Raw genomic sequence first — 5,000 nt, 5'->3', positions numbered from 1 at the left:
CCGGCAGGACGTCCCACGATACATGCCAGTTAAACACCGACGGGCGGTGAACCAACAGCGTGGGACACAAATCCAACTACGAGCTTTTTAACCGCAACAACTTTAATATACGCTATTGGAGCTGGAATTACCGCGGCTGCTGGCACCAGACTTGCCCTCCAATAGATACTCGTTAAAGGATTTAAAGTGTACTCATTCCGATTACGGGGCCTCGGATGAGTCCCGTATCGTTATTTTTCGTCACTACCTCCCCGTGCCGGGAGTGGGTAATTTGCGCGCCTGCTGCCTTCCTTGGATGTGGTAGCCGTTTCTCAGGCTCCCTCTCCGGAATCGAACCCTGATTCCCCGTTACCCGTTACAACCATGGTAGGCGCAGAACCTACCATCGACAGTTGATAAGGCAGACATTTGAAAGATGCGTCGCCGGTACGAGGACCGTGCGATCAGCCCAAAGTTATTCAGAGTCACCAAGGCAAACGGACCGGACGAGCCGACCGATTGGTTTTGATCTAATAAAAGCGTCCCTTCCATCTCTGGTCGGGACTCTGTTTGCATGTATTAGCTCTAGAATTACCACAGTTATCCAAGTAACGTGGGTACGATCTAAGGAACCATAACTGATTTAATGAGCCATTCGCGGTTTCACCTTAATGCGGCTTGTACTGAGACATGCATGGCTTAATCTTTGAGACAAGCATATGACTACTGGCAGGATCAACCAGGGAGCTGCGTCAACTAGAGCTGAGCAGCCGGCCGCCCGGGAGTGTGTCCCGGGGGCCCGCGCGAACACGCAAGCGTCCGCTCAATCATTCTGCAAACAGGAGGAGGCTGAGCTCCCCTGCACAATACACCTCGAAACCCTCTCAGGTCCCGGCGGCGCGCAGCGCCGTCCCAAGTACTTGGTCGGGTTCGAGAGAGGCGCAATCGCCCGGAGTTAGGCGAGTAGACGCTTTCGGTGCGACCACCCGTGCTCCCAACTGAGCTTGCCGCTGCCGACAGAGGCCCGGGAGCGTGCTGTCGTGGCATTGCCGGCGGGAGACAACACGCGCCACCTACGGTGACCGGCAGCTCCAACGCCAGCGCCACAGAAGGACAAAAGCCCCACTTGGGTGCCGAAGCGAACTCTCCCAGCACAGCGCACGCGCCAACACATCCGCACAGCTGCGATACAAACCACCAGCGAGAACCGCTGGGGCGACCGAGCAGCAGACGGCGTCGCGGCGCCGAGCGCCGGGCGGCGGCGCATCCTCAACGCACACAGTCCTCAATCGGACCAGCACACTGAAGATGTCCACCGCGCTTCGCACCGGGCCCGCGAGGACCTACTTTGGCCGCACGGCGCCGCGCGCAGGGTGCGCCGGCGCGCAGCTGCGACGCCTGCCGCGTCCGTCGGCCGGCGCGCCTGCCACTGGCCGCCCCCACCAGCCGGCTGTAGCGCGTGCGCCCACGCACCGCGCGGCCAGCACGCCGGGAGGCGCCCCCTCACCGGCCGGGGACGGTCCCACCCAGCCACCGCCGCGTATCGCTTCACACCCAGATGCCGTTCAGTTTCGTCGGCATGGTGGGTATCGCTGGAACAACCGGTTCGTACCTCAACCTATCGTCGCCATCACCGATTCACCCCTAGCGAGAACAACCGCACCACAACAGGTTACCATTTGTTCATTTGCGTAACTTCACCAGAAAACGCAGGCGTCCATCGCCATTTGCAACTTCAACGATTATTGCATGCCTGTGTCAGGTGTCACGCCACACTACGTCTGCCCACATACACGCAACAAAATGTGCACGCCTAGACAATACGTGGAAGGTGGCCCCCGTACGTATGCGATGTCCATTGCTCGAACGACTGTCAACCGGCCTCTGTAGCATGTCGCAGATATGGAACGCGGTGCACCATGCCATCACGGTGTGTGAGGAGAGACGACTAGGTCCGAATACATCAACAGACAGCTCATGCTGATCGCCATCCACGGCGTCCGTTCCTCCCACACGTCTCTATGGCGTACCACACTGCAATCCAGCTCTCATAGGGAGACGACACGTAGCTGCGTGCACAATATTTGCACTGTATGGTCCGCCGTTTTTGGGCGCAGTCGTTGTACGGTCACACATGTGCCACGATGTATCATTCGGTACATAAGGACGAATGTGCAGTACAGATTGTGGTTTACGCGTACGACATTAGCGGACGGTTGACACAGGCCGCACCACAACGTAGCCTGAGTACGTCGCATGCGAAGGGCATTGAACATGCAAACTTCTCACCAACCAGCTTGCGAAGGCAGGGGGGCAAGGTGGGGACGTGGGGAGGGGCGGCATGTACGTCCTGCTGCCATCCACATTACAGTGTACAGCAGGAGCATGTGGAAAGTCAGCAAGACTTGCAAGGTGTTTAACATGAAGCGATACACAGGGGAGCGGGCAGTGCGAGTAGCGAACTATATTGCGAGGGTTGCGGGTGGGCAACACTACACTAATTGAACGAGTCGTATAACAATTACAGAGCAGGTTTAGGCGACAACATGGGTTACGTTAGGGGACAACGTGGGTTACGTTAGGGGACAACGTGGGTTACTTTAGGGGACAACGTGGGTTAGGTTAAGGCACAACGTGGGTTAGGTTAAGGCACAACGTGGGTTAGGTTAAGGCACAACGTGGGTTAGGTTAAGGCACAACGTGGGTTAGGTTAAGGCACAACGTGGGTTAGGTTAAGGCACAACGTGGGTTAGGTTAAGGCACAACGTGGGTTAGGTTAAGGCACAACATGGGTTAGGTTAAGGCACAACATGGGTTAGGTTAAGGCACAACATGGGTTAGGTTAAGGCACAACGTGGGTTAGGTTAAGGCACAACGTGGGTTAGGTTAAGGCACAACGTGGGTTAGGTTAAGGCACAACGTGGGTTAGGTTAAGGCACAACATGGGTTAGGTTAAGGCACAACATGGGTTAGGTTAAGGCACAACATGGGTTAGGTTAAGGCACAACATGGGTTAGGTTAAGGCACAACATGGGTTAGGTTAAGGCACAACATGGGTTAGGTTAAGGCACAACATGGGTTAGGTTAAGGCACAACGTGGGTTAGGTTAAGGCACAACGTGGGTTAGGTTAAGGCACAACATGGGTTAGGTTAAGGCACAACATGGGTTAGGTTAAGGCACAACATGGGTTAGGTTAAGGCACAACATGGGTTAGGTTAAGGCACAACATGGGTTAGGTTAAGGCACAACATGGGTTAGGTTAAGGTACAACATGGGTTAGGTTAAGGTACAACATGGGTTAGGTTAAGGTACAACATGGGTTAGGTTAAGGTACAACATGGGTTAGGTTAAGGTACAACATGGGTTAGGTTAAGGTACAACATGGGTTAGGTTAAGGTACAACATGGGTTAGGTTAAGGTACAACATGGGTTAGGTTAAGGTACAACATGGGTTAGGTTAAGGTACAACATGGGTTAGGTTAAGGTACAACATAGGTTAGGTTAAGGTACAACATAGGTTAGGTTAAGGTACAACATAGGTTAGGTTAAGGTACAACATAGGTTAGGTTAAGGTACAACATAGGTTAGGTTAAGGTACAACATAGGTTAGGTTAAGGTACAACATAGGTTAGGTTAAGGTACAACATAGGTTAGGTTAAGGTACAACATAGGTTAGGTTAAGGTACAACATAGGTTAGGTTAAGGTACAACATAGGTTAGGTTAAGGTACAACATAGGTTAGGTTAGGTTAGGTTAGGTTACACGTTGTTGTAAGGAAAGGTGTAGGGGGGGGGGGCGGGGGCGGCAGGTTCGTTGATAGTGATTATAGTAAGTGAATGCTTGTGACATGATCAGATTTGTCACGTCAGGATGCACCTTTGGCTTATTAGAGGCGGCGCTCCAATTCTATGCTTGTGTGAGACCTGTGTCTTTGACTCATGTCATTGTTTGTGCGCTGTGACAGGAGGTACTATTGTGATGTTGGGTGCACCGTTGTATAGGACATGTGTGGGTGTTGGTGCCTGGTCTGCGCAATGGTGGATGTCGAAAGGCTGGGATATTGTATTTTCCGCATGGACCTCCTGGTCTGGTTGTGATAGTGTGGATTGTGTAATGTGGCGGAGAAGATGCACTGGATGTTGTTCCATGCTGGTGCTTACATATTGTATGTGCGCCTGTTAGAAGCAGAGAGTGGTGCGTGATCAGAGTGTCTGGCTGACGTGTGGTTCCCATTGTGGGCAGACTCTTTCAGCATGTATACGGACAGTTGTGTATATTTGCTGTAGTTTGATGGCTCTGCATTGATTACTAATCAGCGCCGTGTGTACGGGTAATCTGGTTCCAGTCCAAAATGTTCCATCTGTGTACATTAGTGACAAAGACTCCCCCCATGCAGTGGGGCTCGGTCTGTTATAGCTCTTCCGCGTAATATATTTGCCCCACGTTTTTGCGACTGCGAGTGCGAGTGCAACGCGCATGGGGACCGACATGCTGATGGCTCGGTATCGGACGCCGTACAGTGAGCAACGCGATCGCGTCTCTCGCTCGTAAGTGGTACAGGTCGCGGCTCATGTATAGGGACAGCGGGAATGTCGCATATTGGAAATAACTCTTCATGAAACGCAAGTTATAGGGGTGGATTGCACTTTACGAGTGCGGGAAACTTCCGCCGTTCATCCGCTGGAGGTGCGCGTGTGGCGGTTGGGGTGGTGCACGAACGGGTGCGGGTGGAGTCATTGCCGGTCCACGGCTTCGTGCGGCAGAGCCACTGGAGATTGGGTGCTATGGTCGACAGAGGCTGCAGGCTTTGTGGGTGGCGTCGAAAGGCGGGCACTGTGGCGCCATCGCTGTCTTAATCGGCTTGGCGTCGCATAGATGGCGGTATCGTCGTTGGAGGAGGTCATGTTGCGGGAGACCTACAGATGGCGGTATGTTTTGTGGTGCGGACGTAGTGTTGTCCGATGCGCATAGATGGCGGTATTGCATGTGGTGTCGCCCTATTTTCACAGATGGCGATACT

General features: G+C 53.3%; 1 non-coding gene across 1 annotated transcript in view; it reads right to left on the bottom strand.

The window, feature by feature from the left end:
* LOC124731192 overlaps nucleotides 1–725 on the bottom strand; it is a 1,909-nt gene extending 1,184 nt beyond the window's left edge. Inside the window, exon 1 of the ribosomal RNA XR_007008189.1 lies at nucleotides 1–725. This exon is cut by the window's left edge and continues 1,184 nt beyond it. This is a non-coding gene — a ribosomal RNA (small subunit ribosomal RNA).
* Nucleotides 726–5,000: the final 4,275 nt, after the last annotated feature.

Source organism: Schistocerca piceifrons, unplaced genomic scaffold (genome assembly GCF_021461385.2).
Source record: "Schistocerca piceifrons isolate TAMUIC-IGC-003096 unplaced genomic scaffold, iqSchPice1.1 HiC_scaffold_1272, whole genome shotgun sequence".
In the NCBI taxonomy this organism is placed as follows: domain Eukaryota; kingdom Metazoa; phylum Arthropoda; class Insecta; order Orthoptera; family Acrididae; genus Schistocerca; species Schistocerca piceifrons.
Note: the sequence above shows the minus strand (reverse complement) of the source record. Positions and strands in the feature narration are given on the sequence as shown.